A 26,588-nucleotide genomic window follows, 5' to 3' on the forward strand; every position below is an offset into this window, starting at 1 on the left:
CATTTTCGAGACTTAGCAATGGGCTAAATGCAAAATGCTACACAATCTTGGGTTGGTTGTTATCTCCTGAAATGGAGCGAAATCATTGGATATATCACCTAAACACGACACGGAACATTCCTACAGGGTACGTTATTGAAAATATTATTATAAGTAGGTAATCGATACCTCCAGCAAGACTCGTGGAAAGATGGAGATAAGATAATATGTGGATTATATGAAAAGAAAATCTTGTGAAATAATAGTAAAAGGATGGACATGGAGAGCAAGTGGATCCTTTGTTACGATCATGGAAGTACCGTGACCTAGGAAGAACCTTGCATAAGCACAACAAAGGCGAACCTTATATTATTGTAATAGAACCACAGTGAACTCTCATGAGAAAACCGGTATATAATATTATGTATAATACTAGACTTTTGCGAGAGGTCACCATGTTTACATATAGGTCATATTAAATAAATGTAGGTAAAACACGGACTTTTCAGTATAGTTTTGTTTTGTCCTCTGGGTTGCCAGTCGAGAGGCTTACCGCTCTACCACGGAGGCTGTAAATATACAACTACATACATGAACTTCAACAACATATTGGCAAATATACACCTACATACATAAACTTCAACAACATATTGGCAAATATACACCTACATACATAAACTTCAACAACATATTGGCAAATATACAACTACATACATAAACTTCAACAAGATATTGGCAAATATACAACTACATACATAAACTTCAACAACATATTGGCAAATATACACCTACATACATAAACTTCAACAACATATTGGCAAATATACAACTACATACATAAACTTCAACGACATATTGGCAAAGTTAATTAAGTGTTAACAGTTGGTTTTATGGAAATTTAAAAATAGCCATAAAGTAAATAATAAACCTAAGCTACGTTAGGTTGTGTAAAAATTTATGATGACCTTCGCTATTACGTTATCGGCGTTATCGACGATGCATTATGAAAATGAATTGAAAAAACGGCCGCCGCACCGTCATGGTGTAATGATCCATAAGTCCATACATTATTACTAAATCGGGCCGTTGTGGATTCGATTCTCGGTTTACGAGCGCAGTGCTAGAACATTATGCCAGCTTATATAATTTACAAGTACCTAGGTACTTATTAGAATTCAAGTTTTGCACCGATTAACCAAGCTTGACAATCTTATAAGTAATCTTAGAAGTATGGGACAGAATAGCATGAAAATGATTTTACTAAACTAGATCTCCAAAAATATCGGTATAAGTAAATAAAATCTAATCGTATTTTAAAAAGAATTCATTCAATTAGTTGTTAAATATCATCGTACTGTAATTGGATTACATGTTGTACAGTTAATGAATTCTTTAAAACAACCAAACACGAACAATGAGGTCGACAGTAATAAGGGCTTTCAAAATTGTGGACACCCTGTAATATACATACATGTAATCACGGATTTCTTTGAAATTTTGACACACCGTTGCATTCGTTTTTATACATCTGTATTATATGTATAGAAGTCACCTGTGAAAATTAAAAACATGTTTTTTTTAAACAGCGCCATCTATTGGATGTAAAAGCAACACGCAGTATTGTTTCTCTATCTGCACAGACAGACTGATCCACAGCAACGCGTGGCGGGGTACAGCTAGTACATGTATAAAATGGATACTGGCAGGATGGATATTAGAATATTTAGTGAAAATTTTGACGAAGTACAATTTGAGCAGCTCAACAAAACATATAAATTAAAGAAATGTACGAAGACAAATACATAATTCTAATAAAATCATTAAACTTGAAAACCTTTTGATAACTGACATAAACATGACCCACTTTAAAGTAATGATCATTATTCAGTCTCGCTAACCATTTATTTTAGCGTTTCAGTGTGTAGTTAAAGTTGCATTCATAAGTAATATACTTTTAACATTGTATTTACGGAATGTTATCATATTCGAATTTACAATAAGGAAAATCATTAAAAAACGAATTAATAAATCAATAAATTCGAAATAAATGAAAACAGAATCAACATTAGAAATAATAATGCATTTTATACTGACCGGTCAGTGGTTGAGTGGGCATAGCGCTTGGGTCTCACCCGAGCGTCGCGTGTTCGATTCCTCGGCTGGCTAAGTCCTCCATCACAACACAAGCAACATTTTCGGCTTTCTGTGGTGGTAGTAGGAGATTTTCAAACATTGTTGGGTTATTCGTAACCCGGGAATGTTTGTCTTTCTTTTTAAAAAAAAAAAAAAAAAAAAATACTCCCCAAACGAACACCAAACAAATGCAAACACACTGCAGTTTCATTGGACCTTGTACTTTCAATCTTTTAACGAAAAATATTCAAGTGATAACTAAACTCGGCGTTTCGCACCGTTCGCAGTTGCTTTGTTCCTTCGTATAAATAGTTAATTTGGTATAAACAGGCAATATACATCTAATGCATTTGTAGTACATCATCGTTGTAATCGTATCAATATGTGAAATTATAAAATAGCATAATGTATTTCATAGATACAAGTGAGTTTGTAGACTAGTGCGTTAAAAGCTATTTGCCATTTACAAACAACCGGTCATCAAGTCATCATTTGCATAAACTTGAAGTTGTGCAAATAAACGAGGCGAGCTAAATATACCTACAAATTAAATTATTACTATCAATATACCAACCAATTTTAAATGTACCTACCTACCAAATACATTAAACAGTGTAGTTTCCTAGTATGTACGAGTGACTTGGAACTCATGTACAGGTAAATCATTTTAAAGAGACCCTTGCTGGTGTCGTGATGTAATGGATGAATAAAAACAAAGATTATTGCCATTTTTAAATATGTACATGTATTTGAATTTCACTTTTGTTTTTGGTGATGAATAATGCAAATCTTTGAAGCGGAAATTAACCCATTTCCCGACGTCCGATCAAGCTGAAACTCGGCAGATAAATTTCCCGTCGATGACAATGGATTCTATCAACTTTTGGTGGCAATCACTTACATACACAATATACGAAATAAATGACGGTCCTACCCGAGCGGCATCTGGCGAGGTTGGTTGAGTTGTCGACTACAGTTCCTGGGAAGGGAGGGAAGGAAGGTTCAAACCAAAATAAAAATGAATCATGATGCATTGTAGTAAAAAAAATGTTTTTACGGGTCGATTTTTTAACTCGTAATCAAATTCAAAAAATCTTTACTGTACAAATAAAACGTAAAATAAACAGGTTCAAAGGGTATATACATTATAATAAATAATAGTATCCCGGTGTGGCGGTCGTTTATACTAATCTACAGTTTTATTCTGAGATTGATGAAATTTTGCTCACTCGACCTTGAAAACAAGAAAGGTTACTACTATTTAAAAAAAACAGCTTCACCTCCCATCCCCCTTCCCCATTCCTTAAAACAGAATTATGATACACGTTCAAAATAAGACGAACATTACTGTCTACGTCTGATTTCAAAAACTCTGCGTTAAGTCCGGGAAACGCCAGGGACTTCGGCTAGTATAATGACCCGTGACGTCACCGATGTCTCAAAAAGCTTAGGTTTTTTTGCAACCGGTGCTGCACTTTGTATAGGAGTCGAGAGGTTTTATTATTCTTAAGATTACTTGCTTTTAATGTTATCTTATTGAATTAAATTGCTAAAATGCATCCACAACCGCACCTGAAAAATGTATCGGTGTTTAAAAACCTGTTTCAAAATATTACATCGATTCAAATGTGAATGTCGTCCAAAGTTGCCAATGCATATGTTCTAAACCCACAAGAGATGAAGAGATTTTCAAAATACCCACAAGTTCCTTTACCTCAAAAATAACACAAAATTCTATTCAAATTAGAATAGTTTTTTACATTACCTAGTTATATTCTCTTTCGTTCAGGCTTCACAAATAGACTTTTTGAAAATTTGCTGCGAAAGAAAATGAAATATAGTGCGTTTTCACAATTATGATTTGATAATCAAAAAATGCCCAGAATCCCCGCATTTTTTCCACAAAAAGGTTCTGCCCGCAAAAAACCAAATTCTTGAAAATATAAGAAATTCCCTGGGAATTCTCCACTAAGTGAGAACCTTTACGTGGATGTTTTAGATCATAGATGTATTGCTCACATAGACTGGTTGTGATTTAATGACATGGTATTAAACCAAACGGTGTATTTTAATGACATGGTGTTTTATTCTTTTTTAAATGACCATTTATAAATTTTACTATATAAATATACAATAAAAATTGCGTTTGTTGATCTATATCAGGGATGGCCAACAGGTCGACCGCGGTCTACCGGTCGACCGCGAAGCTGATTTAGGTAGCCCGCGAGAGTAAAATCAAGTGAATAGGAAAATATGACAAAATAACATTCTTTTGAGATGTATTCTATACTATACTAAATAAGGTACCTACTCACACGCTTCGGTCGCATCGCAACAACGCAATGGCAGTATCGTTGCGTGCATGTGCGTGAGTCAGGCAACTAAATGCGGCTCGCCTCGCTACGCGCGTTTCCATGCCTAAGAAAGGAAGCTTTATATTTAATGTGGTTTTTCGGTTCTACTGCAATTTGCGAATCAACATTTTCAACGATGAATGCACTACAAACCAAACATCGTTTATTCCCGCATAACAGATGCCCACTTAAGTTCGTGTTTGCGAATCGCAGTTACTTCGTACACTCCCCAATATGATAAGCTTGTAGAGAATATGCAGTGTCAAACATCCACCCTAAAACGTAATGCTGAATGCTTTTTTTTTATATGTTACATTGCATTAATAAATTCTTACAAATTTATCACAAAATAGTTTTATTGTGTCACTTTTAAACTCTACCTTGCAGTCGACCGCAAGAAATAATTTTTAACGCAAGTAGACCGAACAGGTCAAAAGTTTGGCCACCCCTGATCTATATGAATATACGAGTGGGCCCGGGCAGACGTTGTCCTGCCACAGACCGCCTTCTATGTAGCCGCATTTTATATAGACCTCATTTTATGTACACCATCTTTTATCTGTTGGATATTTTATATTTTATGCATTTGACAAACATAGAACACAAACATATGCACAAGTTACATTTTTTTTGTTTTTTACATTACACAATATAATACAGTTATTAATTACATAGTATAATATAAGTATTTGATGTACCCCCATAAATAAGCAGGGCTTGTGTGTTACATCCATCGTAGATATTGTTTTGACGTTTCATTTGATATCGATCATTTCAGCAGATTTTGATTATTGTTCAGTGCGATAGAAAATAAGTAAAAACGGTACCGTTGTATTCTCTTACAACTGTCTTGAAGTATATATGTCTTTCATAGTTGTGACAGATTGTCCTAAGAATACGATCCATAGAAAACACTTTCGACATACATTATTTATTTTATTTTTTACAAATTTCATAATAAATAAAATTAAAATTCTCAATTAATAGAGAAGTTAAAATTTGTGGTTTTATCATAGACATATGAATATTAGTAGACCTGCCCTAAGTGATTAAAAGCGTATTATCCCCACTCCCCATACCGGTTCCATTGAGCCGGCTGGGCTCGCATATGGCCTCAAGTGAAATTTGAAAACGTGACGTCATCATTCTTGTGCGAACTATGGTCGAGGCATCATCGGTTCATTTTACGAAATAACACTGCAAAATGTTGACTTGTGATATGAAAACTTGTAAAAATAGATGTGAAAAAGAGAATAAACCCAATTGTCGTATTACATTCCATAAGTAAGCATTATTTTACTTTATTTTAAGCTTATTCACACCGTATTATATGGATCAGTTTTAGAAACATATACTATCACATCACAATGTAGCGATTCTCAAGTGTGCTCATCGTTGTTTACTGGGGTAAGTAAATTATGAGACATTTGTAAAAGTGTCTTAACTAAATACTCTGAAACTAACTACGACTCTGAAAATAGAAGCTGCCTTACTTTGCCGAATTTGGACTTCGCAAATTAGTTCATAACGTGGCGAGTAATTTGCGCTCCCATGTAGAAATGTCTATTCATTCAAAAGCAGATTTTACTTTTAAGAACTAAATGGTGATATTATAATGCGAGATGCCTATTTACTGTCAGATTGATTTATTGACGAATCACAGTCAGCTTCACTCCCTTCGTTCTTCAACAGTTGATTTTACCCCTCGCCATTATCTTCTCGTCTATTAATTCCTATGTCTGTGGTGGTTTTATGTATTTTTGGATGATAAAGATGAAAAAAATCGTTGAAAAACAACGCCACCTATCGGGTAAAAAAATGTTTCAAGCTGGAACCAACATACACATTCACGAAATTTCATTGAAATCGGTAGGGCGGTTTCGGAGATTAGCGTGTACGAAGACAGTGACACGTGATTTTTACGTAGAAACATTTTTTTTTTAATTCATAATAATATTTTAACTGCAGTTCCTTATTGCGCGACCAGTAAGTCATCGATACAGAACACAAAATCTTTTCCCGAGAAAAACCAAGATTATAATCAGCATACATAAAGCTTTTAATCCCACATATATTTTTGTCACAAACAAAACATAATGATATAATATGACCATTAAGACATGAGAAAAGCGAACTTTAATTGATTGATATTCTGTAGTTTTGTATAATTACTTCCTTGAAGACAAAGTTCTCAAGGCAATAAGCTAATTGGAGTTATGTAGGTACATATTTATATATATACATACCATTTAATTTATGAAGAGTACAAAGTCTCGAGTTTAGATAATAATAATTGTTAATACATCCATCATCCACGACACGTAATGAATGATGCGAGTGTAGTGACAAAAGTGGAAAAGGAGGACAATCTACAGTTGTTAATTTAATCATTTTTTTACATATATTTTTTAACTTATTAACTTTACAATATCGGATTGATAGGCGTCACTACCAACGATTTCTTTCAATTCTAAGAGCTCAGTTAGTTCACCTCCATTCATTAATTAGACAGTTGTTTTGCATAACGTACGACATTATCCACAAAAGTTGTGCATATTGATTCGAAATCTGTCTTATACCGAGGGACAAATCACATTCAGGAAGAAGAATTCTGATCAAAACCTTGTACCGCCCAGCATAAAATTTTATTTTACATTCATAAACAAGCTCATTAAAGAACATAAATACATATTATTAAAATAAATACCGGAAAGTCCAATTATGTCCTGGGTGTGCGAACCGTATCTAAATTTGTCTAATGACAGTTTTAATCTCAAGTGACCTACCAGGTAAGTATGGTACTGTATATTATCTGCCTGTACAAAATATAAATAAACAAGAAAAATATATGTACATTTGTAGAAATGTATTATATATTTGTACAGCGCCCATGAGGTGATTTTACACAAAAACGGCGCTATGCAAAACATCCAAATATTATTATTATTTTCTTCGGGTGGTGCTTATACTGTCTGGAAAATTAACATAAAAGCCCTGGACAGAGCATTAGTGCGATTTAGCATGAATGAAATTGAAGCCAAATCGAGGGTGAGAGGAAATGCCTGGCAGCCATCTTGTATGATAAACTATTTGTATGCAAAATAGCATAAAAAGAACTATTTCATTTTGAACACAATTATAACGGCTTACGATTTTGTTTTATTTTCATATTTGATGAGACAGGTAATGGGACATTAAAAATTTAAGTAGGTAAAGGCATTTTTCATACATCTTCTCCCTCACCCCGCTAAATCAAATTGTTCTCGAATAGCTCTGTCCAGGTACTTTTAGGTTCATGGTTAGGCAAAGATAAATACATACATTTAATTATAATGGTTGGGCTCTACACCCAAGGTTCTTAGAAAATATATAATATGCTAGGAAACTAGGGCTACACCCAAGGTTCTTAGACAATATATAATATTCTAGGAAACTAGGGCTACACCCAAGGTTCTTAGAAAATATATAATATGATAGGAAACTAGGGCTACACCCAAGGTTCTTAGAAAATGTTTGGCTATACCGTGCTGTTTTTTTACCACACCGTGTCGAAAAAATCAGAATCTGAATAAAAACGGGCCACGACTCCGAGAGCTGCACCATGCTGCACTATTGGCATGTTGAATTTATTTGGCCAGTTTTTCGTCGTCTACCGTTAGCGTAGTACGTTCTAACTAGATGGACACGCTAAATTTAGAAGAAGTTTTATATTTAGCTATAGCCGTAAACGTAATAAATAAAAATAAGAAGCACTGGGAACACACTTTCTACAGACCTCGGCTCATGGATGGAGTGTTTTATCAAAGGTACCCAAAATAAGAGAGTATTCCTAGGCTCAGTACGTTCGACTGTGGTAGAAAAAAAACGACACGTGTAATGTCGTTTAGCCGACTTCATACAGAGCTATACATTCTTCAAGCTAGCATTCGGCTCAAGGGGATAAATTAGACTTTTGAACATGCTGAAACAGTAGGTCATCACTTTTTTTTACTCATTAAAAATATTTAGAAAAAATATTACAATAATGAAGATTTTTATTTTATTTATACGTTGACGAATAAATTTTCTATATCATTTTAAAATGTGGCATTTTTGATTTGCTGCCAAAACGACATATTCGTGACAGCCGTCTTACAAACCAGTGGTGTTTTCGACGTCATAACGACGTTGTAGTCAGTTGGAATCGTTTCGGAATGTGCGGTTTTAGATGGTTTTTTAAATCAATAATTATGAATGAAAATATTAAAATGTCATGTTTTTAGTACGATATTTTAGTACGACATTTTTAGTGCGACCATCATGCAGAATAAGAAAAAATATCTTATATATTATTATATATCTATCTTTCGCACATATTTAACGTTAGGTATTCGTAGTTTGTGAAAATAGTGCAGCTGACATTTATTTATTTATTTATTACAAGCCCTATTTGTGTGGAATGCAGGTTGAATTCTTCCCGTGAGGTGGGGATTATTTATTCGCTTCTAAAAAAACAGCATGGTGTAGGTAGATCAAGCCTAAGCAGAAAATCTCTTATAAATCTCCCTTCATAGATGTTTATTATACTATCCCAATCACGGGCTTCGTCAGGATAGACAGGGGGTCATTTTATTTTTTAACATCAACTCCACACAGGAGGCCCTAACAGGAAACGAGTTAATTTTAAAGCATGATATGTCATCTTTGGGAATGCTATGAAAATGGTACACATTGTGGACAAAGGAGTCGGAAAAAATTGCATTCAATTTTCCATAGGGCCCCAATGTCGGAACCCCGGCTAGGTGCCAAAATGAAATACATTTGGGACACAGAACGCAGGAAAAAATGTTTCCCATTTTTATGTATGCGGAAAATGTTAATTATGCAATGATAGAGGACTTAGCTAGTAGTGATTTAAACTCGCGACGCGTGGGTGGGAATCCAAAGCATTTGTACACTCGGCTACTAGCCGGTTAAGCTGATATGTTTAAAGGCTTCCGTTTTAAACCACACTAAAATATTTCCATTTAAGAAAATATTAAAGGATTTTCTTCTGAATATTGTTGGGATACTGACTCCTCCAAAAATAAAGCATTTATTAATTTGTCTTTCGATCTAGATATACCACCACACACCATACCTAGCTACCGACCACCAAATACGTACCCACCCCTCTTACGGATACCATGGAAAAAAATTCACCTGTAGCGCTTTTTCCGTGTGTTTGTATATGCTAAAATGCATATTCCACTCCCTCCATCCACACCACATATCTTCTTTAATTGGGGATAATATGGAAAAAAATTTCGCTAGCGACGCTTTTCCGTGTTTTTGCGAGAGTTCAAACTAATTTTCCGGTCACTTTCTCCAGTTGGGGAGGCCATAGTTCAACGGGCTCGGAGGTTATTGAGGAATTGAAATTAATGTGTGATATTCTCAATTATTTTCGAAATATATTTTTATATCTATGTAGGTAATCCACACATAAAAAAACATAAATTTCCATTTGACCTTTCCAAAAGCAAAATAATATTTTCAATCGTAAATTTTGTAATACACAATTAAAAAAAGATAATAGCAGTATTTAGAATCTTTTTGTATTATTTTCAACTTTAAAATATGCTCATAATTCTCCAAATCACGATTATGTGGCGTAGCACTATCTTCAAGATAGGTTCGTACAAAATAGTATCTTAATAAAATTAGAGAAAAAATTTGGTGTGATATTTTTCTGTACGTTTACGGCTTTGAAAGGGGGCCCCCAAACTTGGTAGGTCCATGGCCCCCTTCACATGGACCTATTCATAACCCCGAGTAACGACGGGTACATGTCATGTTGTATAAAAATATTCCTAGTTTATTCTGACTACTTCCTTGTTCCTTCCCTGTAAGCTCTATTTCCCTGATTCCAATCAAAACTCTAGAAAGATGAACTCTGGTGCCATGAGATTTACACAGTCTGAAATTCAAAGGTCAACGAAACTATTTTTTGCTTGGGTTTGATGTAAAATAAAAATGTTCCTACAATTAAAATTTACAAACAGAAAATCTACTGGAGCAGACTCGTGAAAAACACGGGAAATTATAGTTATTATAGGTTTCGTGAAGCTGTAAGTATTTATTTACAAAATATTTGCTTCTAGGGACTCAGGATCATTGCCTTTCTATAGAATACATTTACCTTTCGAGTGTTCGTAAACTTGAAAAATGATATCTTAATTTATTATTGTCAAAAATTTAAACAAAATAAATACAAAAACCAATTATTAATCAACTAGTTGTACCCCGCCACGAATGGTTGTGCTAATGCGCGTGTTGCTTTTACGTCCAGCAGATGGAGTAATCAACTTTCTGAGATTTAAGATTTTGAAAAAACGAACATTACATTTTTATTTACATAGAAGATAGATAAAATCATTTTTGTACCCACTTTTCGTTTATTTGAAATGATTTTTTATACTTCCAATTTTGAAAATTAAAAGTTAATTGAGCTAGAATAATTTCACGCATTAACGCAGGAATATTTACAAACACTTTTATCACGCGTACATCCACGCACCGACGCAAATTAATTTATATAATTAAATATTCTATTCCAGGAAAAATACCACAACTCGTACAGCTCATAATAAATAAGGAATGATGGTATTAAAATAACAATCTCATTGAATTAATGCTTCCGCAATATAAACACGCACATTTACGTGAGCTTCATCACACCTGAGTTCGAAGAAAGACGTCCATCTGATAATAAATATTATAACATAATATAATAATATTATGAAATATTGTGGAAACAGGTTAACTGTGTACCAGAATATGCAATAATATTACATTATATCCGGTAGACGAACTTCTGAACGTGTATTGAATAATATACACTAATAAATATTTGAATACATGTATTATATAAATCCAATAGTGTGATAAAACTTTCACTTACCGTTCGACAAAACACCGGTTTATAATAAGCTGCATGTATGAAATAATCACGTTTTTGAATTAAACAAATACAACGTAATAAATGATTAATTATTATTGTGCGCCCTGTCAAATGACTAACAAAATTATGGAAGATCGAATCACAAACGCCACCACACTATCAACATAATATTATTATATTATTAACACGTACAGACAGTCGACCATCACAGAGACATCTGCGAAGTGTCAAAGTTCCCGCCAGATATTATTTCTGAAGTTCCTCACATCGCTCACTCTAGCGACCGCTCGCACAAATTATTACCAACTGACCTTTGTATTTAGAAGGTTTATGAAAAAAACAAAAAAGAATACATAGAATATTCTGACTTTTACAAATTATATTCTTTTATCGACGTAGTTCGATCCTAAATCGATTTCATAAAATTACAACAAACTGTCCACTTTTCTGACAATCATGACAGAAATACAGAAATACTGTCAATTGCTGTCAATACTGTATATCACACGCGCCTCCTAGCGGTAGAATTTTAAACTGCGGTTGCTGTAGTAACTGCTTTACCGACTGAAGAAGTTTTCTTTTTATCTTCACAGGGGAATACAATATTTTCGCAACACCAAATACGAATCCAACTTAATTCCAGACTGTTTCAATTTATGATATTATACAATGTATATAAAATGTCATGTTGAAATATTTAACCGTAATGAAAATTTACATTAAATTTTATGAAGAAATCGGCTAATTTAATATTCCAGGAGACCGTATGAACCCAGTATTTATTGTTATTACGCAATCTTTCAAATGACAACTCTGGTACGTATATTTTCCATTAAAATAGAACAAATTCACATATTTTAATGAAAATAAAATTTACGGTCTAGTTTTACTGTAACGTAATACATTTTCTACAAACCTGTGCTTGAAACCAAATAAAACAGCAACAATGAGCCTACATTTTACCATATTATTACATGCTTTTGTACCTACCTAATATATGTATTTTAAATAAATTTACATTACATTGCATGCGTCGATAACCCAAATACCCAAGCACACCATACTGTTCATGTACGTCGCTCATATCCCAAGTTTTGTGGAAAATATAATATACTTGACCATAAAATTAATTTAAATTAATTAAAATATTATGTAGTTAATACTATATAATTATGTAAGTTATAAAATACTTTGTATTCATCACTATTTAATCAAAAAGGATCGACATATTTCGAAACTTAAGGTTTCGTCATCAGAATAAACATTATACAATAAAAATGTACTAATTTAAAAATAGACAATTATAGAAAAAGGACGCTCTTCCTTTCCTTCTGCGCAACGTTGTACACGTGCGAACTATGGGCCAACTACAAAAAGAGTAGTGTAGAAAGACTACGGGTCCAATACAACAACGCCTTCCGCACAATGTTTTGTCTCCCCAGATACTGCAGCGCTTCCCATATGTTCACGGAGGGGCGAGTTCCCGGATATGCAGCCCTTATTAGATCCAGGGTGGCAGGAATGAGGGAAAGGATAAGAAGCTCTGGAAATATCCTCACTATGGAAGCCCGCCTCACTCCATCCTCCAGCATTGACGCACACTGGAGAAAAATACTAGCGCCTAATATAGTCACGGCTCCCTAAAGGCTTCAACTTTCTATTATTCTATTATTTTATCATTTTATTCTATTTTATTCTCAATTTATTCTGTTTTCTTTTCTTTGTTTTTCTGTTCTATCTTTTTGTTTTTGATTATATATTTTATTGTATCTCTATATGGAATGTGTGGTACTGCACTAACCTCCCCACATACCGGAATAAACACTTTATTATTATTATTATTATTATTATTATTATATAGACAAATAAGTACCTATAGATAGAAATATTATAATTATTGAATGATTGAAGAAGTAATATAATACACATTTTCCACGAACCTTGCTTGTGCCCGACATGACTCAATGTAGGTAGGTACACAACGAAGTACGTAGGTACCTACTTCGTAAAAAAAAAAATTTCGTGATTATGCGTTATGTAGAAAAACACACTTTCCTTTTCGGTACATTTTCAAGAGTAGGTACGCTTTTAGTAAGATAAGTATTCAGAAGAATATTAATATCCGCTCAATAATTTCATAGTATCATGTTTCTTGCTATGACACCCGTGCTTCTGAAAATCTGCTTTTTATTCTTTTGGAGATTTCAGCAATTCGTAGTTTGATAGGTAGATATGTGGAGTACGTACTTACTTTGATAGTTAATCATAATACTCGTATCTAAGTAGGCGACCAAAATAGAAACTAATCAACTTAGGGATTGATTAGGTACCTATCAGCAAATAGGAACACTATAATATTAATAATATCTCCAACTTCTGAAATTTCTGAAACATTTTAATGGAAAAATGCTAGCGCCTCTTAGCGGCATGAGTCATAAATCAACTATCTAGCATGAGTTGTGCGCCTTGGTTTTCTTTTATACATTAATGAATTTTATGTGAAGTATAATCTTTATTTTACGTGAATAAATTATAGAAATCTAAAAAAAATAGGTAACCTACATACGACCTTACTGATTTTTTTTTGTTCATACATAAAGCTATTAAATCGGCTATGAATTCTATTTTTGATGGTTTAGGAAGGTAATAAAATACATATTAAAATGTGAGAAATTTTTTTCATAGATTTCTATTTTTATGTAATCAAGAACATTTTATTTGCCATAAATTAACACACTCGTCATATTTCAAAAGCTAACCTGTCAAAGTTTTTTGGCATCCCAAAAAACGACTTACAGTGATTTTGTCCTTAGTAATTATTACATCCGTAAACTGTACACACATTACCTACTTTTCGGGATTACTTTTATATGTATTTTTATGAATATTGATCACCGCCACTCGGTACAAAATAAATTCAATTTGCCGCCATTGAAAGTGATGTTCATGCGATGTCAAAGTCAATATGCTACACTAGTGCCTTTAGCGCCAGATGTGTTGATATTGATATTACACTATTTCACTGGAGTTGGGCGTATTAGATGATATTTATAAATGTAATAATTATATCAACGCTCCCGACAGCAAAGTTAGTACTTACCTATGTCATTCTAGCAAAATAAATATCCCCGCACTGTGAATTTCATGCTAATTGTATTAATTTAACTTCACATGAATGAATATTTATTATTCTAAAGAAAATATTCCGTCCTCTATTCTCTAAAGAAAACCCGAAACATTTCCACCGCGATTTAATTCTCGGAAGCTACAAATAATAATCGTGATATGTTTACATTGAACTCAAAACTGGATTGTAAACATATTTAGTGGGATATATCGTTCTTGGATACGATGTACATTAGGTACATATTAGCTTTATTTATTCGTTACATACGCGGTGTCCGGAAAATACTGGTACAGGCGGGAAATTTGTTCAAATTAGAGCTATTAGATTTTTTATTTTTCCTTTTTTCTTGGTGACTTAGGGTTGAGAAACTATTGGAGCCAGTTCTATGCTGCCTTTAATAAGCATTAAATATATAAATAACAGCTGACTCGACTTACTCGAAAACGAAAGCGCAAATAAAAAAAAAATGATATCACAAAAGCGACGTCAAATGTGATGTAGATAGGTACACCAGTTTTCCGATTTTACCACTGGTTTCCGGAGACCATGTAGGTATACATATTAATAATTCTATGAAATTAAACGCTGCACAGTTGCACACGTCACCTTCAACTCTCTAATAAATCGTTAATATGCCTACTAAATATTCAAATCTATACAAATCAAAATGTACATGATCGTTTGTTCAAGATCTTAAAGTATTGCTTAGAATTTTTAAAACTTGCATTCGAATACGCATGTGTTTCTATGTAGATACTTATATTGTATAGAGGTAATCTATGTCAGGTAAAAACATGCTTTTTTGGTAAAACAGCGCAACCCGTTGGAAAAAATGTTTTTTTTTTAAACAGCGCTATCTATTGGACGTAAAAGCAACACACGCTATTGTTTCTCTATCTCATTGAAGAGATAATAATTATATTTAGTCATTGTATACCAGAACATCCTTCGGACAAAGGAGTTTTTCATATAAAGCTCCGTTGCTATAATATAATATGCTTGGAGAAAATATAAAAACTATAGGTACGTTAAATTCATTCAAGAAAATGGTCAAAATCTCCGTACTAGCTGAGAGTGATGATTTTGGATCACCCATGTTGTCGCTTATATCATAATTCCTTGTGGAAGCTCTGTTTCGATATAATCCTTATTTACTTACTGCGCATGTACTTATTTACTTCTAAAATAACTTTTGGTTATTTATTATTATGTTACTTATTATTATTTACTTAATTATCGTATTAATATTTACTTTAATTATTGTCTACCTAAATTATTTACTAACTTACTTTTTATTATAATATTATCTACTTACCTATCGGTTATTATTTACCTATTTTTATTTAGTTATTTTTATTTTTTCTTAAAATCTATTATTCATACTATCCATGTTGTAATTGTTAGTATGGTCACCCTATGCTTGTGTCTGATAAGCCAGCACCGGTACCTTGTACTTTAGTTAACAGAATAATATTATTGTTGCCAACTTACTTACTAATGCTTCTTTTGTTAGCATTTTGTTTTTATTTTTTCATACATTTGTTACTAAAATTTTGTTTATTTTTGTCTACCGGTCTCGAAACGTCCGTGTCATAAACTTTTCTTTTTGGTTTAAATTTAATTTAATGTTGTTATTATTTTAAATTTACATATATGTATTTTTTAAATGATATTATTGTAAAGCTGCACATCTTGATACAGGAATGCCCTAGTGAGATGTGCAGAGTATGCTTTTTATGTAAAAACTGTTTTTTTGAATGAAATAAATAATAAAAAATAAAAAAAATAAAAATTGTTCTATCTGCACAGACATACTCAGCAACGCCTCGTGGGGTATAGCTAGTATAGAATAAAAATAATCGTCTTGAAAAATATGTTGAAGGTTATTAAAATATTAATTAATAAATATAAAAACTTTAAAAAAACTTCTGTTACTTTCTTAAATAATGTGTGTTCATTTAGTTATTATCATTTATATTACCCATACACAGGCGAATATGTCGGTTCCCATTTCATACAAATACTTTTATACATATAGGTATGAAAAAATGGCTTATATTTATTTGTTAAAACTAGGGGATAATGTTTAACAAGGTTGGGTAGATACCTACTACTTACATAATATTCCTACATGATAATAATTAAACGCATTTTTAAAATAAGAACTGTAGGTGGTACATGGTTCTTTCAAGTTTGTAATAAATTCGTTCTGTCAAATTCGTAATTGAAAAATATAAAAAAACAATGCTTTTTCTAGTTGATAAAATTGGGAAAAATTCTTTATAACTCAATTACTACGCAACCAATCATGCACGGGGAATCTGAAAATGGATCACCTTCTTTATCAGAAAGTGGTGAAAAATCAAGCTTGTGTGATTTGCCAAACCAGATTACTCCAGGGGAGTACAATGATATAATAATAAAATGACGGTAAACTTGTCGAAATACGTTGCACGAAAAGGCTCTTTAAAAAAAACAGCACTTGTTTTCAACTTTAATGGAGACAACTCTAATGGAGACAACTATTTAAGGCGATTCACTACGTAGTAATGCAAAATCATGTGTTTTTGGTTTGAAAATTTGGTCGCCTAGAAATGTTTCAGATGTTTTAATTAAATACTGCGAGTAGAATACATCTTGGCCTTTAAAATAATCGAGTATTTTTTAGAGTCTTTTTATATATCCCAGAAAAAAATAATATATAAGGCCTATGAAAACTGTTATAAAGTTCAAAATCTCCTACTTACGAACCCATTTTCGGCTATGATTTTATTGTATAATGTGGCAAAATTAAGTTATTTATAAAATGATCAAAAAAAAATTAAATATTTATCCCTGAACACCCACAAAATAAAATAAAAGGCACTTTTTGGCCATGTTTTTTTCTTGCATAAATCAAAACAGGCGGATGGTGTTAAGCGAGAATTTAAACCTTATCGCCATCTACGTAAGGGCTGTTATTGATAGCGGCTCGATTTAAAATATTACACGTAGTGCATCGCCTTAAATCGGGGGTTTAAGTAAACATCCACAAAGTAGGTTTTTAGGGTGAAAGTTTGGGAGATTTTAATAATTTATGCGTATTTCCTAACCTTCAAACTTAACTTTGATTGAGGAAAAATGGAACTAATGCATCTTTTACATATAAATAGTTATTTCTTGAAGTAATTAAGTTGAAGCCAAGTGCTATTTATAATTTATTTGCGTATTAAACATGCTGCGGAATTAGACAAGTCTATCGCAAATATTACAATTGTTTGTAGTAATGAAGTGGAATCGAAATGTGTTTTTTAAATATTTTGAAGCGGAATTCTGTAACTTTACCAGTTTTGTAAATATGTTATATTTTATTATGTTCATATTTTAGGGTACGAAAAAAGGCTTCGAAGCTTCGTCAATTGGTCTGCATTGCAAGAATCCTACATAGAGCATTTGGCTAACTATGAGAAGGAAAAATTATCTGGTTCTTCATTCCACGATGCGTTGAACTCTAAAATAAAATATTCATCTTTTTACAACTTCATGGGGGATTTCCACTGCACCATCAAAGCTCGTAACTACCTGGACCTAATGCAAATGACGTTGTGGGACTTGGAAAAATTCGGTTCCAAGGAAGAAATGTTCGATTTTATCAGATCAAATAATATTACGGATTCTGTTGAAGATGTTATAAAGAAATCTGTCAAGGATAAAACGTCTTTAGACTTCGAATGGCTACAGAACAATGTTGAACTCTTACGTCTGATGAATTATAAAGTAGGTTAGCTTAGCTATTTATTTTTATGTGGTTAGTTCAATTTAGATTCATCAAAACCAGAAACTTTTAGGAAACAATCAAAAAAATGTGATGAGATTCGAATATCTAAAATTTTAAACATTATTTCAAAGGAATTTGTTTTTTGTTATCCAGGTAACTACTTTGGATTCATCCCTCAAGCATTTTAAGGGTATTAAATGCCTAAATCTGAGTTTAAACTACCTGTCCAATTTTAAAGGGAAAAAATTACCACGACAACTACAAATGTTAGAATTGCAGGGAAATTTTCTTGCTAATGTTCTTTCGCTTTCCCAGAGCCTTCCCGAAAGTTTGGCGTATTTGGGAATAAGTAGAAACCTTATTTGTGACGGTTAGTTGATTTTTAAAATTTTATAATCTTCACAATTGACAAAGAACACAATTTGAATTCATTATTCAAACCTACTACGTTATTTATTTACTTCGTTAAAAAGCTATTTGCCAGAGAGTTGCAAAGCTATTTCTTTCCTAAGTATTTGTTTGACATTATGGGGAGCCACAACCGCCCTCAAGAACGGATTTAAGGTTCGTTATTGGTGTGTGTGTGGCAGTGTGTCTGTATACGCTTTCGGTAACGATATCCTTGCGAAGCGTTACTGAGAAACAGATTTTGTCTTGCATATACCTAAAGATTAAGGGGAAAAAAACACATATTCTATCGACAAATATGAATATTCGAAAAGCATAAAGCTGGCCACAGACACTGCGCACGGTTACATTTCACACGTGGCTTTAGCTTCGTTCCCTATGAGCTGTGATACATATCCACGCACGCTACTCATGGCTGTGTGGGTATCTAACGTCAGAGGTATACGCGTGGTCTGCAGCGGATGCACCGGCTGAGCGAAGCTTGCGGGGCTGTTGAGATGAAACCGGGCTTTTTCGTGGCTTAGCTCAGCCAGCAATGTGTGACCACATCGCTGTAAAATTGTTATTTGGCTAATTTATATAGCACCGTTTTCGTAAGAAATCATGGTCAAGGTATCAATCACGCAGCTTTCATTTTAGTCGTGGCCATGGACTTGTTGACCGCATTAGGTACAGTGTAAGCATTATTTTTACAATTTTCAAAATTAACTTTTTTTCAAATACACTGGAAGTTTTTTTCTGAAGTCAATTGACACGTTTGAAATATAAGTAAATTTTTACTGAAGTCAATTAACACGTTGTACGCAAGCAGGGCATCTGTTTGAGTACTGCGTTCGCATCAACATTAACTGCTATACAAAATATGATTGGTAAATAACCTAACAGATTTTGAAAAAACACTTCCTTTCAACTTAATTACTACAAGAAAGTTTCCTGTAAACAACAGCTATTTACGTGGAGAGAGATGGTAAAAATGAATTAAAGTTATATTTTTATTCAATCAAAGTTTAAAATTTTCCTTATAAAACGATCAAATTGTTTAGCATTGATTGACGTTTGCGAAAGTATCGTTTCAATCTTCAATAACCCAAACCAATAAAATATTTTGTGTATGTAAAATAGTAGTTTATAAAACGAATATCTGTGTGTAATTTCCATTATCTGTGCCTAAAGGTATGGCGGTTAGATAAATATTTACCATATAATGATTAAATCTTTAACTTAACTATGCTATGTTATATTTATAATTGAGATTCATGTTTTATTTCTATGTATCTTTACACTGAAAATACTCATTTGTCATTTAAATAAATTAATAAGTGTAATATTAAGTTGGCATTTTTTCTAGATAATAATTATTTAACTGCTTTGAGTACGACAAATATAAGTGTACTAGATCTATCGGACAACGATATAGCTAACTTGAAGGAAATCCTTGCAGTATTATCATCTCTGAAAACTCTCTACTCTCTCTCGCTAGATGGCAATCCCTGTTCGGTAAACGTCTTTAAATACATATTTAATTCGTCTTTAAATACATATTAAGAAGCTGTAAATAGGAGATAGGCATATACCATCGTCAACTTTTCTGTAGGCCTTTTTAAGATATACAATTCCGTGGTGCATTATTAAGCGCCCTAAAATATTATTTTTTATGACTTGATTACAAAACATCGACTTTTCTCTACTTTATATAAATATAATATGCAAGTATTATATTTATAAACCTTCCGGAAGAAATTATATAGATGATAGTGAAAACCCTATCAAATTCCTTTGCGTAGTTTAGCAGAACTAAGCGCACAAACAGACAGACGCCGATAGCGACTGTTTTACACTATTTAGAGATTATTAGAATACGTGAACTGTTATTGATATTGAACGAAGGAAGCAAATACTTGATGGTGTGACATGATTATTACTATAAATTAAACACCTTATAACATGCACGCTGTTATTTACTGGCTGTTCGCTTTGAGCTGAACAGTGAGCAAGCTTCATCAGAGGTAATTGTATTCAAATACCCTATAATAATTATAAAGTATTTGGTATATTAGCAAATACCCTATAATATTAATAGTGCAGTTTACGAATACAAACAACAAAAACACTCCCAGTCGTTTTTCAGGATGTCTAGAAACGTTGATAAGTTATAGTTGGTGAAATATAATATGAATTCCTTAAATCATCGCAAACAAAATTCTTGATTACATAATAAGTAAAATAAAAAAAAATAAAAAATAAAAGAAAATTTTTCACAACTACGAGATAATATCCAATTTAATATTTTTACGTATGAGCAAAAGGCTATATAGTAGTATATCGATTTCTATAATTTATTAACTTAAAATAAAAAATATATGTATTTCACATAAAACGTATTCAGTATTTATATATTATACTTAATTCTGTTTTTTTATAGTTTTGTCAGGTCTATAAAGACACAGTGGTCAGCTATATTCCCCGGCTCGGGTTTCTAGACGGTATAGAGATTGAAGAAGACGATAGAAACCCTGACTTTAATTTGGAGAAAGGCCAAGAAAATCTTTTCACTAGCGGAGTATTTGTTTTCTCGTGTTACCGCGTGATGGCTCTGCCTGAACCTATTGCTGATAAGGTTTGTAAACCAATTCTAAAATTAAAGTTTTGTGTAAGTTTTACACGAAAAATTCTTATTATTATTTTTATTTATCATACAAAAATAAATAATAAAATAAAAATCGTTTGTTCCAAATCTTAATTTTCGGAAAGTTCTTCATCGATTACTTTAAAAATTTGACACACCGTTGCATTCAAATACGTGTGTGTTTTCATATCCCCTGTCTCCTGTGACAGGTATTTTTTTAATAATATAAGCTCCATCTGTTGGAAGCAACACGCTCAATCAGACAGACTGAGCCATAGCAACGCGTGGCGGGGTACAACCAGTTGATAATATATATATACAGACGGTGTTTTGGTACAACCCTTCAAGCCACATTTTCGGAATTGGTTCTTTTCAGTGGTGGCATATAAAATAGTCTTCAAAGTACAACATGGTAAAGTTTTTTTTCTGATTAAGGCATTACTAAAAATTTAATTTAATTTGTGGGGTACAATTATTTTTTTTGGCTTTGTCAAGAAAATCGTAGAAGAAGTTACTCAACCCCCATATCTCGAGAATAGAGGTCGCAGGTTCAAATCCCGGCGTGTGCAAGTAAATTTTATTTGATTAATTTGTTTTATTTCACAAATTACTCTTAAAATAATGTATGTATAGTATATTTGCTGCACTTTCAAGAGTTTCCAGAGTGAAAGATACTTTCAGTAGCGCCATACCATTGACAATTGAAACGTTGATCTGGCCGTGTTTGGTGACCATATCTGTATAGCCAGGTACTTCCCCACCTTCCTCTTTCCAATTTTCTTCCTCTCCTCACTACCTTCAACCTCAAAAAATACCCCGATTGGGGATGCCATAGTCTCACTGGCTCCAGAGGGTTGGGAGCAGTTGGGACTCTTGTGCAGTTTCACATTAAAAAAAAATTTAAGAACTTTCTCAATCTCATGAAAAATCATGGGGTATTATAATTGTTGGATTTGGGAATCCATTAGTTTTCAAAAGCAAATATTATCAATTATCTTTATAATATAATTATATTTTTGTTGACAAGTTAAAGAGATCCAATAAATAATAATAATATATTTATTTAAGAAATTTGCAACTATAACTATGAATACATGTTAACAAAAAGATGAAGTTGAGGTTTCTCATAATCTGCCTCACTAGGCTACTTTGTGTTGAGGCAGTAATTTTAAAAGTTAATTAAATACATATGAGTATACCAACACTTATTATTATAATATAATGCCTCAATATTTTTGTTAGATCAATAGTTTCGAATTTGGGTGAGGGCACTAGTAAAAGCCCTATTATTAAGTTTTATCCAAATTATAATGTTCTTTTTGAAATTTGTTTGGGTATCACATATTTTAATGTTCTCTGAAAGAGCGTATGTGATAAGTGAGTGCAAATGTTGAAGCATTATCCATTTAATTTTCACTTTTTTCTATTTTGTTTCTGTATAGTTATTATTATTTTATTTTGTGTTCTTTTAATTCATATATATATATATATTATCTTACAATCTTTATTTTTAATTTGATTTATTTATAGTATGCATCTCTTGCACAATCTTTTAGACTAACTTTAATTATAATCCTACCGTTTTTCTTTATTATGCTTACTGTTATTTTTAGGTACAAAAATTATAATGTATAAACTTATATTACCCACGCACAGGCTGCGCCTTAGTGGGTTCCCTTTCCTATTATTACAAAACTGTAATGTCAAATATATAAATTGGGAAAAAATAAAAGAAATAAAAAAATAAAAAATAATAAAAAAAATGTAATAATATCAATAGTAATGGAGGATTAAATAGCAACTTTAAATCACGCAATATGCAGTGTTATTAATTAAGTGTGTTCTGCGTTAAAAGTCGGATCTTCTCCACGCTTTAACTTTCTAATAGAAGTGTGCCATCTAAATTGACCCCGCCGTTAAATCTGTCAAAATTTATAAATAAAAGAAATACACGTGTCTTTTAATTGATATACGATTTTCGTGTACCAATTAAAAGACATTGAAATACTTTTTAAACCTGCCCATATTTTTTCTGCTTTGGTGTTGTAGTATGTGAAGAAAACTTACTGATATGAAATATTGTTAATGTATTAAAAATCTGGTCAAATTATTCGTTTTCCTGTTTGAAAAAACTGGGCTGGAGGCCTATAACGATTGATTTGACAAATTTCGTAACAAACTATCAGTAATGCACGAATATGTTATGATGAAGTCGGAACACTTTTCCATTAAAATTATAATATTTTCGTACACACACCAACAAGGCCACCTGCGTAACACGTGATCAGATATATTCTGAATGTCTAATATTTTACTAGGAAATTATCATGCAGTCACGTTTTTAACAGTATTTTTATTTTTTAATTGTCGTACTCATTTCTCTCCATATTTGATTAAAAATTCACGTTAGTGTTAACACTAGAAAATTAAATACTGTGTATAATTATTTTTAGGCAACCGTTAAGATGTATTTTTTGGAGTTAACGCTCCCCCTACTGGATGATGTGCTGAAAGAATTTATTAAATATAATAACGTGAGCTTCTCTCAGTTACCCGGAAACAAACCTGAGCCTACGGTGTTGGTTTACGATTACGACAAGCAAACGAACTTTTCTTCAGGTGAATAAAATAATCCTGAAATACTTATATTGTGTTGTTAATGCATTGCTTTCCGTTCCCTCTCACTTTTTTTTATTTCATGTGATTGTAATATTAGGTACACTGTTTTTTCCAAAAGTGAGAAATTTAGATCACATATTGTTTGGTTTTGTCCCACTCAACAAATACCATTTGTTTCATCAAGCCTTATGTAAAATTGCCTTCCCTCCGTTCAACATCGCGTCTCTACTAAGTCGAACTCGACTCCAATCTTCCAAATAACTATGACATTTGTCCATTTACATTTCCGTAAATTTGACTTCCCTCTCTCCATAATTTGAAATGATGACCTAGAAAGCCAAAAATATTGAAAAAAGGTTCAACTACATGCTAATCTAGTTATCTCTACAAAATTTTATAAGGTATGTGTTATGTTTTTCTAGACCAATTTTACGATGGCAACAACCAAGTCCCAAATGACCAAAAATCCATTTCAAATTCTTATTCAACCGATGTACCAAGGCCAGAATCGAATGCTGAAATTTTTATTTCCCCCTCACTTCAGCTAGAAGAAATATTCGAGAAGCAAAGAATCAAAACAATTAAACAACCATGGAAAAGACTCATGGAGTTTGATATTCCAAGTATCGTAATACCCTGTGACGACCTACGAATCTTGCGGGATGTTTTCAGATCAAAAGTGACAGTTAATTTAATATGTGCATCGGTAAGTCTGTACGTGTAGTAGTCCTTTTTGTAAAATCTGTCAGTTTACAATCATTTCACCTACCCAACACCGAGTTACAATACTTCATCCTGCTTCAAAGACGACAAGAATTGTTTTAATATTTTAACCGTTTTTAACTTTTTTATTTCGTATTATAATTTTTTTTATGTTTTTTCGTAAGAACAGGGTGGAATCCAAAGATATTAGAAGAACAATATCTTTGGTGGAATCATATACAGGGTGCTAAGGGACGTACTTTTCTTTCTTTAACTAGTGATTCATGACATTATATGCAGTAAAAAATATTAATTAAATTTCGGTCTCCGCTGACATGTTTGATTTTTTTTTATCACATTAAAATATTTTTTTAAATAATAAGGTATTGGACAGGGAGGGCTGGGATGGGGGGTCAGGCGGTTGCTCATGTAAAAGAAATTATTGTTTTGTTTTGAAAAAAAAAAACATTTTAAAAAGTCACCGGAGACCAAAATTTCATAATTTGTTTCACAGTACTTTTGTAATTTTGCTTGATGTGGGACTTACTTTTACTTCAATTAGTTATTAGATTTTAGTTACGTGGTGTTATTTAATAAAAAATGAGAGAATGACTTTTAAATAATACCGCAATTTGATACGAAGTTATACTACTTCTATTAGAAAGTCAATTAGCTATGTTTGAGGACAAGTTCAGTTTCAAGCCTTGCTTTTGTGATTTACAATTTTTGAATTTCTGTGGGAGAATAATTAAATTGTTTTGCATTTTCTTAGTTCAAAATTTATATATTTTATATAATCGGTCACATTTTTTTTAGAATTCTGTGAAATGTTTTCGTCATTACGTGGGAAAATAATTACTTGATGACGGTTTTGGGTGAAACTCATATTTGGTGATTTAATTATTAAAAATTTAATATTTTAAGGTGATTTTTTTTTTAATTTAACGTTGTTATTGTAAACTGTAAACTTACGGAGATATTAAAGATTAGTGAAATTAGCTAAGGCGGATTGGCATCTTGGAAACGGTAAACGTCATTTTAAAATGTCCGTCCAAGGTAAATAGCCTAATGAAAGTCCTCAGTTTTGATTCTTTTTGTGCAGTTAAATCCGGCAGATTTAAAAATCCCCAAAGGTAAAAGTAGCACGGGTAAAAAGGATTCTAAAATGTCACAAATGAAGGCGGCCGATTCAACCTCTGATGGGTGTATCCTCGACAGAGAGACTGTTGCCAGTTTGCATTGCCATTTGATCGCTCCGAAGTGGAAAACGCCACTATTGGACTATCAGTGGACGGAGAATGTTAATTCGGAAGATGCGGATATGACTGAAGGCTTAGAGGTAATTTTTTTAACCACTATGCAGTATATAGCTACCGATTATGAGTTATGGAGAAACCCATATTTAATTTTTTTCCTAGAAAACATTGACAAATATTAATTTCGCTGTAGGAACTGAAGTACATTGATAACACAATTAAAACGCCAGCTGTTAAAGGGAAAAAAGCTGCGATTATAGAAGAAATTGTTGATGTGGAACCACCCTTAGGAATCCCGGAGGAACTAACGTGTCACCTTGGATTTGGTGTTTTAAGAACAAAACAAACATAAATAAATTGACACGCACATTAAAATTATACAAAAATACGATGATTCCACTGTAGTCACATTATTTAATAAGTTACATACAAGATTTCAGGATAAACTTAAATATCTACAAATTATTACATTTTCATATTAAAATTAAAATTAAATAAATGACTCTTTTCGTTAATGCTTTAGTAGATAACTGGAACTTCCGAATTATTTGTAATTTATTATTATTCGTTACTTCACAAAATCCTTCTCCGAGAGTTTTCTGGCGTCCAAATTTGTTAATTGGCCTTCCCCGAATGTCTCTAATTTTGCAGATTCTTAGTCCCATTCGTTACCGACAGTTGTATTTTCAGATCATCAGCCTATCT

At 32.5% G+C, this 26,588-nt stretch overlaps 1 protein-coding gene across 1 annotated transcript in view; it reads right to left on the reverse strand.

Annotated features, from left to right (window-relative positions):
- The window catches only part of LOC149424219 (sodium-coupled monocarboxylate transporter 1-like), a 44,221-nt gene extending 32,343 nt beyond the window's left edge, over positions 1-11,878 (reverse strand). Inside the window, exons 1-2 of the mRNA XM_089631227.1 lie at positions 11,581-11,878; positions 11,389-11,417 (exon numbers count right to left, since the gene is read on the reverse strand). The gene's annotated coding sequence lies outside the window, so the exon portion shown is untranslated. The remainder of the gene's footprint in view (positions 1-11,388; positions 11,418-11,580) is intronic.
- Between the last annotated feature and the right edge of the window lie 14,710 nt (positions 11,879-26,588).

This window comes from Hesperophylax consimilis, chromosome 4 (genome assembly GCF_061612785.1).
Source record: "Hesperophylax consimilis isolate HC1 chromosome 4, BYU_Hcon_1.0, whole genome shotgun sequence".
Taxonomy (NCBI): Eukaryota; Metazoa; Arthropoda; class Insecta; order Trichoptera; family Limnephilidae; genus Hesperophylax; species Hesperophylax consimilis.